General features: G+C 45.6%; 1 pseudogene; it reads right to left on the reverse strand.

Annotated features, from left to right (window-relative positions):
* Positions 1-10,740: 10,740 nt before the first annotated feature.
* Positions 10,741-13,197, reverse strand: LOC124016639 (annotated as a pseudogene).

Genomic DNA, 13,197 nt, shown 5'->3' on the forward strand with positions numbered 1-13,197 from the left:
CTTAACCGGTTTTGATTTTGGATTATTGTTTAGGTTCAATCTCTTGTTTCACAAAATCAATATAGTTTTCGGGACAAAAAATGTAACTTGAGTGCCACAGTAAACCCACTGGACCAGACGATACCCAGAAATGAGCTTTCATTGGGTAGTGTCTGCAGTTTGTGATACGAGAGACAGAGGCAGGGACAAGGACAGGGACAGAGACACAAACAGAGACCGATACCCGATCACCCAACAATGTCTCTATGGCGCACACACATACACTCTTACAAACACACTATTTTCTATAGACTCACTCTTTCTGCACAAACAAAATCACACACTTCCAAGGTAAGTGCTTTGAATGGTAAGGTGGGAAAAACTTGTCCACCACCAATGTTTATCACCCACCTGGGGTACTGGTACCGAGTCAGTGTGCGTGGGTACAGGTTAGTCGAGGTCATTTGTACATGTAGGTAGGGGTGAAGTGACTATGCATAGATAATAAAAGCTTGGCAGTAGTGATGTACTGGGCCTTTCAAAGCACTTCATGGCTACCGAATTGAGTGCTACGGGGCACTAATCATTTAAGCAGGTTACCTTCGCTTCCTTGGGCCCAGGAACGTTGGCGGTCTGCTTGAAACATCCCAGTATCCCAGACTCGGTCAGGCAGAGGTTGAAAATGTCAGTGAAGACACTGTAATCCTAGATTCAGATCATTTAGACGAGAAAAAAACCTCACCCAGACAGGCCAGTCATGTGACAAACTCTGCATCGTGAAAGCCTGTCAATACTTTGCCCCTTGATTACCAGCGCACATCTGTATGTTGTAAAAGCGTTACATGGTCGCTGCCCATGTCATTGCATAGCGTAGAAAATACGAGAGTTCAGGGGCCTTGCTTTAACAAAGTTAACCATTTTTTACTGTAGTGTCCAAAACGTCTTTCAAACTGTCAGGCATTCCCTTGGCAGCAAGAGCCTCTCGGTGGATGCTGCAGTGTACCCAAGTGGCGTCGGGAGCAACTGCTTGCACGCGTGTTACCACTCCACTATGTCTCCCTGTCATGGCTTTTGTGCCATCAGTACAGATACCAACACATCTTGACCACCAGAGTCCATTTGATGTCACAAAGATGTCCAGTACCTTAAAAATATAATCTCCTGTTGTGCTGGTTTCCAGAAGAGGATATCTTCCTTAATTGACCCCTCATAAACGTAACAGACATATAGTAAAGAAATGTCCTTCTTTTTGAAAGAAAAACAATTTTTTCATCCATTAAAAGAAAATCAAATAGATCCGAAATACAGTGTAGACATAGTTAATGTTTTAAATGACTATTGTAGATGTAAATGGCTGATTTTATATGGAATATCTACATAGGTGTACAGAGGCCCATTATCAGCAACCATCACTCTTTTGTTCCAATGACACCCTGTGTTAGCTAATCCAAGTTTAGCATTTTAAAAGGCTAATTGATCATTAGAAAACCCCTTTCCAATTATGTTAGCACAGCTAAACACTGTTGTTCTGATTAAAGAAGCAATACAACTGGCCGTCTTTAGACTTGTTGAGTATTTGGAGCATCAGCATTTGTGGGTTTGATTACAGGCGATAGATAGCGAGAAACAAAGAACTTTCTTCTGAAAGTCGTCAGTCTGTTCTTGTTCTGAGAAGTGGCTATTCCATGCGAGAAATTGCCAAGGAACTGCAGATCTGGTACAACACTGTGTACAACTCCCTTCACAGAACAGCGCAAACTGGCTATAACCAGAATAGAAAGAGAAGTGGGAGGCCCCGGTGCACAACTGAGCAAGAAGACAAGTACATTGGAGTGTCTAGTTTGAAAAATAGATGCCTCACAAGTCCTCAACTGGCAGCTTCATTAAATAGTACCCGCAAAACACCAGTCTCAACCTTCAACAGTGAAATGGTGACTATGGGATGCTGGCCTTCTAGGCAGAGTTCCTCTGTCCAGTGTCTATGTTATTTTGCCTTATTGGCCAGTCTGAGATATGGCTATTTCTTTGCAACTCTGCCTAGAAGGCCAGAATCCCAGAGTTTCCTCTTCACTGTTGATGTTGAGACTGGTGTTTTGCGGGTACTACTGTTCGCTAAACACTAGATTGTTGAATTTTATTTTTGGAAGTGAAATGATGCTACTCAGGACAGAAAAAAACCTCACCCAAATGTATAGCCCCGTTGGAAAATATACAGTTGAAGTCGGAAGTTTACATACACTTAAATTGGAGTCATTAAAACTCGGTTTCAACCACCACAAATTTCTTGTTAACAAACTACAGTTTTGGCAAGTTGGTTAGGACATCTACTTTGTGCATGACACAAGTCATTTTTCCAACAATTGTTTACAGACAGATTATTTCACTTATAATTAACTGTATCACAATTCCAGTGGGTCAGAAGTTTACATACACTAAGTTGACTGTGCCTTTAAACAGCTTGGAAAATTCCAGAAAATTCTGTAATGACTTTTGAAGCTTCTGATAGGCTAATTGACATCATTGGAGTCAATTGGAGGTGTACCTGTGGATGTATTTCAAGGCCTAACCTCAAACTCAGTGCCTGTTTGCTTGACATCATGGGAAAATCAAAAGAAATCACGAAGAACCTCACAATTTGTAGACCTCCACAAGTCTGGTTCATCCTTTGGAGCAATTTCCAAATGCCTGAAGGTACCACGTTAATCGGTACAAAAAATAGTACTCAAGTATAAACACCATGGGACCAGGCAGCTGTCATACCGCTCAGGAAGGAGACTCGTTCTGTCTCCTAAAGATGAACGTACTTTGGTGCGAAAAGTGCAAATCAATCCCAGCACAACAGCAAAGGACCTTGTGAAGATGCTGGAAGAAACATGTAGAAAAGTATCTATATCCACTGTAAAACGAGTCCTATATCAACATAACCTGAAAGGCCGCTCAGCAAGGAAGATTCCACCGCTCCAAAACCGCCATAAAAAAGTCAGAGTACGGTTTGCAACTGCACATGGGGACAAAGATCGTACGTTTTGGAGAAATGTCCTCTGGTCTGATGAAACAAAAATAGAACTGTTTGGCCATAATGACCATTGTTATGTTTGGAGGAAAAAAATGGAGGTTTCCAAGCAGAAAACCCCCGTCCCAACCGTGAAGCATGGGGGTGGCAGCATCATGTTGTTGGGGTGCTTTGCTGCAGGAGAGATTGGTTCACTCCACAAAATAGATGGCTTCATGAGAAAGGAAAATTAGGTGGGTATATTGAAGCAACATCTCAAGACATCAAGTTAAAGCTTGTCCAAATGGACAATGACCCCAAGCGTACTTCCAAAGTTGTGGCAAAATGGCTTAAGGACAACAAAATCAAACAATCAATGAATAAAATGTATTTATAAATCCCTTCTAACATCAGCTGATGTCACAAAGTGCTGTACAGAAACCTAGCCTAAATCCCCAAACAGCAAGCAATGCAGGTGTAGAAGCACGGGAGCTAGAAAGAACTCCCTAGAAAGGCCAGAACCTACGAAGAATCCTAGAGAGGAACCAGGTTATGAGGGGTGGCCAGTCCTCTTCTGGCTGTGCCAGGTGGAGATTATAACCGAACATGGTCAAGATGATCTGGTTTCCATGGCCAAGTTTCCATGACCAAGAAGACTTTGATCTGGTTTCCTTTAAAAATCATCCAATTTCATCAAAAACCTGATTTTGACTCTCAATGAACTTTAAACTAACAATATTTTGATGCGTAACATGTCTGTTGTCTTTACTAGTTTTCTGCGGTCAGGATTACCGTAAAATGACTGTTTAAGACTGAAACCATGCTGTAATCTCTGAAAACACAGTCCTGGGAAAATACAGTGTCCTGTACAATGGCAACAACATGATGTAGTGTGTGTGTGTGTGTGTGGCCAACTAACCTCTAATCCTATGATGGGGGTGCTGCTACTGTAATGTGACCATCTCTCTCTGTGTCAGCAGATGAGTAATGAACTCACTTCACCCTTGCTCACATACACAACAATCATGCGGTGCAACAGTCAGTCATGACGGATAAATGAGGTAACTCAGTGCTTAACTATATTTGTCGATAGCTTAATATACATTATTCCAGTTGCGTGTTTTCTCTATATGTGTGTATTTGTGATGCCATAGAAACTATTGTCTATACAGCCCAGCTCTGAGAACCACCTCCAACCTGTAGGCCTACTAGAGTAGACTACATCCAGTATCTCTGTATATCTGACTACATCCTCTCTGGCCCTGCCTCGCCTCCTCTGCCTCTGCTGTTACTGCTACAGGTAGTCTGAGAACATCAACAATACTTCTCACCACTTCCCTGACATCGGTGGTGGCTGATAGCGATAGTGGTAGCTTAGCAGTTCAGAGTGTTTGGTCAGTAACCAAAAGGTTTCTGGTTCAAATCCCCAAACCAACTAGCTGATATATCTGTTGACATGCCCTTGAGTAAGGCACTTAACCCTAACTGTTCCTGTAAATTGCTCTGGATAAGAGTATCTGCTAAATTACTTAAATTTAAGGACAAGATGGCTGTTCTGGAGTCAGGACTACTCGGAAGCGATTTGCGCCAGAGGTGTAAAGTACTTATTGCTGCCAGAGAGCGTGGGAACATTGCTTACATCCACTATGACAGGCTCATTGTCCACCCTCCCTCCCAAAATACTTGTAGCAGTGAGAGAGCCGAGCTTTGGGTCAGCAACTTCAGCTCCACATCACATATACAGTACATACACCAATTGATACTCAAAAGTGCCTGATTGACAATGTTCTTGTCATGCTTTCTGTTTTTTCTTCATATTATGTCTATCTCCGATAAGCTACCCAGGAAAGGGCAAAACATTGTACATATTAAATATTGCCTTAGAAATAAGGTTTATGAAATCAATAACTTGCTCAAATCAGATAACGTTCATATATTGCTCATCTCAGACTCAGTTCCACTTTCACCTGCCTCACCTAAAGCCTCTTCTTTTGGGGTGCTACTATAGGCCATACACCTTTACATACACCTTAGCCAAATACATTTAAACTCAGTTTTTCACAATTCCTGACATTTAATCTGAGTAAAATTCCCTGTTTTAGGTCAGTTAAGATCACCACTATTTTAAGAATGTGAAATGTCAGAATAATAGTAGAGATAATGATTTATTTCAGCTTTTATTTCTTTCATCACATTCCCAGTGGGTCAGAAGTACACTCAATTACTACTTGGTAGCATTGTATTTATATTGTTTAACCTTGGTCAGCTCTCCCGCTATCTCTCTCAGAATGACCTTCTTGATCCAAATCAGTCAGGTTTCAAGACTAGTCATTCAACTGAGACTGCTCTTCTCTGTATCACGGAGGCGCTACGCACCGCTAAAGCTAACTCTCTCTCCTCTGCTCTCATCCTTCTAGACCTATCGGCTGCCTTCGATACTGTGAACCATCAGATCCTCCTCTCCACCCTCTCCGAGTTGGGCATCTCCGGCGTGGCCCACGCTTGGATTGCGTCCTACCTGACAGGTCGCTCCTACCAGGTGGCGTGGCGAGAATCTGTCTCCTCACCATGCGCTCTCACCACTGGTGTCCCCCAGGGCTCTGTTCTAGGCCCTCTCCTATTCTCGCTATACACCAAGTCACTTGGCTCTGTCATAACCTCACATGGTCTCTCCTATCATTGCTATGCAGACGACACACAATTAATCTTCTCCTTTCCCCCTTCTGATGACCAGGTGGCGAATCGCATCTCTGCATGTCTGGCAGACATATCAGTGTGGATGACGGATCACCACCTCAAGCTGAACTTCGGCAAGACGGAGCTGCTCTTCCTCCCGGGGAAGGACTGCCCGTTCCATGATCTCGCCATCACGGTTGACAACTCCATTGTGTCCTCCTCCCAGAGCGCTAAGAACCTTGGCGTGATCCTAGACAACACCCTGTCGTTCTCAACTAACATCAAGGCGGTGGCCCGTTCCTGTAGGTTCATGCTCTACAACATCCGCAGAGTACGACCCTGCCTCACACAGGAAGCGGCGCAGGTCCTAATCCAGGCACTTGTCATCTCCCGTCTGGATTACTGCAACTCGCTGTTGGCTGGGCTCCCTGCCTGTGCCATTAAACCCCTACAACTCATCCAGAACGCCGCAGCCCCTCTAGTGTTCAACCTTCCCAAGTTCTCTCACGTCACCCCGCTCCTCCGCTCTCTCCACTGGCTTCCAGTTGAAGCTCGCATCCGCTACAAGACCATGGTGCTTGCCTACGGAGCTGTGAGGGGAACGGCACCTCAGTACCTCCAGGCTCTGATCAGGCCCTACACCCAAATAAGGGCACTGCGTTCATCCACCTCTGGCCTGCTCGCCTCCCTACCACTGAGGAAGTACAGTTCCCGCTCAGCCCAGTCAAAACTGTTCGCTGCTCTGGCTCCCCAATGGTGGAACAAACTCCCTCACGACGCCAGGACAGCGGAGTCAATCACTACCTTCCGGAGACACCTGAAACCCCACCTCTTTAAGGAATACCTAGGATAGGATAAAGTAATCCTTCTCACCCCCCCCCTTAAAATATGTAGATGCACTATTGTAAAGTGGCTGTTCCACTGGATGTCATAAGGTGAATGCACCAATTTGTAAGTCGCTCTGGATAAGAGCGTCTGCTAAATGACTTAAATGTAATGTAAATGTAATGTAAATGTAACTTGGGTCAAACGTTTCGGGTAGCCTTCCACAAGCTTCCCACAATAAGTTAGGTGAATTTTGGTCCATTCCTCCTGACAGAGCTGCTGCAACTGAGTCAGGTTTGTAGGCCTCCTTGCTTTTTCAGTTCTTAAGTCCTTAAGTCATTTTGCCACAACTTTGGAAGAATGCTTGGGGTCATGGTCCATTTGGAAGACCCAATTGCAACCAAGCTTTAACTTCCTGACTGATGTCTTGAGATGTTGCTTCAATATGTCCACATAATTTTCCTGCCTCATGGTGCATTCTATTTTGTGAAGTGCACCAGTCCCTCCTGCAGCAAAGCACCTCAACAACATGATGCTGCCACCCCCCTGCTTCACGGTTGGGATGGTGTTCTTTGGCTTGCAAACCTCCCTCCTTTTTCCTCCAAACATAACGATGGTCATTATGGCCAAACAGTTGTATTTTTGTTTTATCAGATCAGAGGACATTTCTCCAAAAAGTACGATCTTTGTCCCCAGGTGCAGTTGCAAACCGTAGTCTGGCTTTTTTGGTGGTTTTTGAGCAGTGGCTTCTTCCTTGATGAGCGGCCTTTCAGGTTATAGGACTCATTTTACTGTGGCTATAGATACTTTTGCACCTGTTTCCTCCAGCATTTTCACAGGGTCCTTTGCTGTTGTTCTGGGATTGATTTGCACTTTTCACACCAATGTACGTTCATCTCTAGGAGCCAGAATTGCATCTCCTTCCTGAGCGGTATGACGGCTGCGTGGTCCCATGGTCTTTATACTTGCATACTATTGTATGTACAGACGAACGTGGTACCTTCAGGCATTTGGAAATTGCTCCCAAGGATGAACCAGACTTGTGGAGGTCTACAATTTTTTTCTGAGGTCTTGGTTGATTTTTAAAAATATTCCCATGATGTCAAGCAAAGAGGCACTGAGTTTGAAGTTAGGCCTTGAAATACATCCACAGGTACACCTCCAATTGACTCCAATGATGTCAATTAGCCTATCAGAAGCTTCTAAAGCCATTACATAATTTTCTGGAATTTTCCAAGCTGTTTAAATCACAGTCAATTTAGTATATGTAAACTTCTGACCCACTGGAATTGTGATACAGTGAATTATAAGTGAAATAATCTGCCTGTAAACAATTGTTGGAAAAATTACTTGTGTCATGCACAAAGTAGATGTCCTAAAGGACTTGCCAAAACTATAGTTTGTTGACAAGAAATTTGTGGAGTGGTTGAAAAACTAGTTTTAATGACTCTAACCTAAGTGTATGTAAACTTCCGACTTCAACTATATATGTGCTATGCTTGATATTGTGTGTGATGTTAACAGAGAGTTTATTTTCTGGGTGACCTGAATAAAGACTGCTTTTCATCAAGCTGTCCACTCAAGAGGAAGCTTCTCACTATAGTGTGTAATGAGGAGCATCCAGATGCTGCACTTGCTAAATTTATGAAATTGTTTCTTCCAGTTCTTGATAAGCATACACCTATTAAGAAATTGACTGCTAGCACTGTTAAGGCCCCGTGGATTGATAAGGAATTTAAAAGCTGTATGGTTGAGAGGGACGAGGCAAACAGAGTAGTGAATACATCTGGCTGCACATTTGATTGGCAAATTTACTGTAAATTGAGAAATGATGTGAGTAAACTGAACAAAGAGAAAGAAGACATTTTCATGTTGCCAATTACTTTAATTACTATTTAATTGGCAAAGTAGGCAAATTTAGGCATTAAATGCCAACAACAAACTGTGTGCCTTCACATGCATGCATAAATGACCTAATAATGAAAGAAAAGCATTGTAATTTTGAATTCTGTAAAGTTAGTGTGGGTGAGGTAGAAAGATTATTGTTGGCCATCAATAATGACAACCCACCTAGTCTTGACAATTTAAGAGAGAAAGCTACTGAGGATGGTAGTAGCGGACTATATTGCCACTCCTATTTGTCATATGAGAAATGTTTATCCTCAGACCTGGAGGGAAGTCAAAGTCATTCCACTACCCAAGAATGGTAAATCACATTTTACTGGTTATAACAGCCGACCAATCATTTTTGCTGTTTTTGACAATGCAATTTCTCTGTAAACAAATTAACAACAGATGTTCAGCATGCTTATAGAGAAGGGCACTCAACATGTATTGCACTGACACAAATGACTGATGATCGTTGGAAATAAATGGATAATAATAACTGGGGGTGCTGTACTGTTTGATTTCAATGCAGCCTTTTATATTATTGACCAGAACCTGTTGTTGAGGCTTTTCAACCTCTACCATATCGTGATTTCAGAGCTATCGATCTAATAGATGTTCTTTAATGGATGCTTCTCTAATGTTAAAAAGATATAAAGTGTGGTGAAACACACGGCCGTTTTCTAGGCCCTCTACTCTTTTCTATTTTTACTAATGACCTGCCACTGGCATTAAACAAAGCCTGTGTATTTATGTATGCTGATAATTCAACCCTATACGAGTCAGCAACCACAGCTAGTGAAATCACTGCAACCCTAAACAAATAATTGCAGTCAGTTTTAAAATGGGTTGCCAGTATTAAACTAGTCCTGAACATCTCTAGAACTAAGAGAATTGTATTTGGTAAAAATAATTCTCTACGTTCTAGACTTCAGCTGAATCTAATAATGAATAATGTGGCTGTTGAGCAAGTTGAGGAGACTAAATTACTTAGTGTTACCTTGGATTGTAAACATATGATTTCAATGGCTGTAAAAATGGGGAGACGATGACAGTGACAAAGAGATGCTCTTCTTTTTTAACACCACATTCCACAAAGAAAATCCTAGTTTTATCTTATCTTCATTATTGCCCAGTCATATGGTCAGCTGCTGCAAAAAAAATAACAAGAAAAACTGCAGCTGGCAGAGAAGAGAGCAGCACTTTTTGCTTTTCACTGTATTCAGAGGGCTAATATCAACATTATGCAAGTCTCTCATGGCTAAAAGTAGAGGAGAGACTGACTGCATCATTTCTTTTTATATTCATGTGTTGAAAATCCATAATTGTTTGCATCGTCAATTTACACACATGCACTTGCCCCGCCACCTGGGGTCTTTTCACCAGGGCCTAAAATTAACACCTATCAAATGTGGTTCGATTTTGGCTTTGGTGGCTAACACGTTGGCAGGTGGTCAAGGCTCCACACTGTGAGCATTTCACTCGCATTTGTGAATAAAAATAGTAAAGTATGGTCACATTTATTGCTAAATAAATGCTGTAGTAGCCGTTTTCAAAGTATTTCTGCCGTTTAGTTTCATAGTTGGTCAATTCATCGCACAAAGTCAAAGAACTAGGAATCATATAGCCTGTTCCACATTGCACTGCAACACTGCCTGGCTGGGAGCTGTGCACATGTGAAGAGCTGAGTGAAAGACTCATTTTTAGAAGTGCTGCACAACCCATAAAATTTGGTCTCATTCATTTGAAATGAAAGTCTACTGAAGTGAGACTTTGTCCTGGTGTTTATTGGCTATTTACATTGTTTTGTTCACAAGCTAGGTTGTTTTTCAATGTTTGAGTTTCAACAGCTAGGGAAGAGAAGACAATGACTGGAGCAGTGTTACCACGGTAACCTCCCACCCTTAAAGGGGTAGGTGAACATTTTTGTATCCAATATTTTGGTTAAAAGTTAATTTACTTACCACATTACTTCTTACAAGTAATACATATATTGTTTTAGAAACATTACAAAGCATGGACATCCATTTCGGGGTGTTTTGTTGGTGTCATTTTTGCACACAAAGGATTTGTGTGCAAAAATGAATCACAAATTGTATTTTAGGCCCTGCTTTTCACAGTTCCCAAATCCAGTACAAATTCAAGAAAACTCACAGTATTATATAGAGCCATGATTACATGGAACTCCCTTCCATCTGTGATTGTTCATGTGAACAGCAAATCCAGTTTAAAAAAAACAGATAAAGCATAACCTCATGGCGCAACACCTCTCCCCTGTTTGACCTAGATATTTTGTGTGTATGTACTGATTTGTAGGCTATATTTGATGTTTTAACCCTCCCGTTGTCCTGGTATTGTGTCTAGTCCCCGCGTCCTCCGGGTCACCCTGTCCCGTCCTGGCTAAAGGCCCAATGTGCGCAAGTGTGACAGTAGGCGTGTGAACAGCCTTTGCAGATGTATTTCTTACACCTGTAGCACACCGTGTGTGTCTTGGAGTCCTTCTTGGGTGGGCAGAGCTGACACCTCTTCCTCTTACTTGCCTCGGTGGCCAGGGCAACGAGCGGGGCAGCGGCCGTGCCAGCGGCGGGGCCCTCACAATGTTGATCACGAGGCGCCGCCACCACCGCCGCCGTAGCACTCTGTAGGGCTTTGACAAGCGCTGACGCCGCTTCAGTGCAGGGCAGATGCTGCCTTCTTTGGATCAGCGGCTTCACGAGTGCCTTTCCCAGCTGCTCGAGGAACACCCTGCGCTTGTTCCGCTTGCCAGGCATCCAGTCAGGCTTGATCTCTCGCCATATGATAAAGGCGTTGTAGGAGGACACGTTGAGGATGTTGTGGAAGATGACCAGGGGCCAGCGGGCAGTCATCTGTCTGCAGCTGTAGGTGCCGACCACCTTGTCTAGGTTGTCCACGCCGCCCTTGTTGCAGTTGTAGTCTAGGATGAGGGCCGTCTTCCCGTCGCGCGATCGCTAATGTGGCCCTCTGTGTGCAGCGTGCTCAAAAGTAGCACGTTCTTGTTTTTCTTTGCCAGGTAGGACACCAGAGTGGCGGTGGGCGTGAAGGCGAACCTGGAGGACAGGACCTGTCTGCCCCTGGACTCGAGCAGCGCGGGCGGGAGCTCGGCCTTGTTCTTTCTCACCATGCCCACCATGGTGAGGTTCCTCTCGAGGAGCCGCTGGCCCAGTTCGTAGGAGGTGAAGAAGTTGTCGCAGGTGACGTTGCGACCGCTCAGGCCCGTTGTCAGATCGAGGATGACGCGCATCCCCTGGTTCTTCTCGGGGCCTCCGCCGGCCGCCTTGCCGGTGTACACTTGCATCTTCCAAGCGTAGCTGGACTTGGTGTCGCAGGCCACCCATGACTTGATGCCATATTTGGCCGGCTTGCTGGGGATTAACTGACGGAAAGGACAGCGGCCTTTTGGAAAGGGGACAAGAGATTAGTGTGGTTATTGTGTCACAGGGGCCATGGGCCGAATTTTGTGTTACACACGCTGCCAGCGCTGCTACAGCCGCTGCTTGTACCGCTGCTACGCACAAGCACAGTAACTCTGAACGGGACCAGTTGCTCGTCCACCGTCACGTCGGGCCCCGGGTTGTAGAGGGCCGGCAGCCGCACCTCCCACAGGTCCCAGTCCTCCCGTATGGCTGCAAGTTTGTCCGTGGCGAGTCTGGCGGGTCTCGACTGGCGGTCGTCGAAACGCAGCAGCCTCGAGTACCTGTGAAAGACCTTGAGCGGCATGGTGGCTCAGAACACGGTCCTGCCGCTCTCGGCATCCCACAGGCTTGCCGCGGCCTCGCCCCGGGACCTGTAGATGCCCGCTAGGATCAGCAGCCCTACGTATGCGCGCAGGTCCGTGGCGTCCATGGGTCGCCAGCCGTCGCCGTATTTTCTGGCCCAGTGCAGGTTCGTTATTTCCACAATTATCCTTTCTATCGCCGGTGTGACAAACAGGTGGAAGGCGGACACGATGTTGCGGGCCTGTGTCGCGGCATAGGCCAATGGTCCGGCCTGGCGTGGCAGATCGCGAGGACCCGCGGTGGCGGCCGTCACGGGGGACCACTCGATTTTGCAGTTTTTCGACAGCAACGGCGGCTCCCGTTGGTCCAGGACCAAGGTGATCTCTTCCTCGCCGCGGTCCTCGTGCTCGTCCTCGTGCGCGTCCTCGGACTGCTCTTCCTCAGAAGAGGGAGAAGAGGCATCGTCGACCTCGCGGCGCTCGGGGTTGTATTCCTCCCCGTCTTCGTCTTCCGAAACCTCTTCCTCCTCCTCCTCCTCCTGGCAATCCGAGTAGTCTTCTTGGTCCCGCTGGAAAAGATCTGTTCTAGAACCTGCGCGATCGTAAAACGCTGCTCGGCCCATGGCCGCTCGGCTCCACTGATCGGGTCCGCTGAGCTGCGGGGAAAGAGCGCACTTGGCACAGGTGGGGCGCCAGTCACTTTGTGTGTGTGTGTGTGTGTGTGTGTGTGTGTGTGTGTGTGTGTGTGTGTGTGTGTGTGTGTGTGTGTGTGTGTGTGTGTGTGTGTGTGTGTGTGTGTGTGTGTGTGTGTGTGTGGGTGGGTGGGTGTGGGTGCCGCTGACAATATTAGTATCCTCTCTACGTAGGGCCTGCCGGCCGGCTTACGAGGGAGACCGAGACCCGAAAATGCTCGAGGCTCGCTTGCACGCTCGTGTGTAGCCGTGTGCAGTGGACCACCCCAGCCGAGCAACAAGAACACTCGGCTGCTCTCTAGCACACAGCGGAGCACGTCCGGACCTGTGCAGCGGCTGGCTGGGTCGCTCTGACCCACGAGCGCACAACCTCGCCACACTCGCAGACACTCTAGTACGCTCCACGGCAT

The sequence above is a fragment of the Oncorhynchus gorbuscha genome, linkage group LG03 (assembly GCF_021184085.1).
Source record: "Oncorhynchus gorbuscha isolate QuinsamMale2020 ecotype Even-year linkage group LG03, OgorEven_v1.0, whole genome shotgun sequence".
Lineage (NCBI taxonomy): Eukaryota > Metazoa > Chordata > Actinopteri > Salmoniformes > Salmonidae > Oncorhynchus > Oncorhynchus gorbuscha.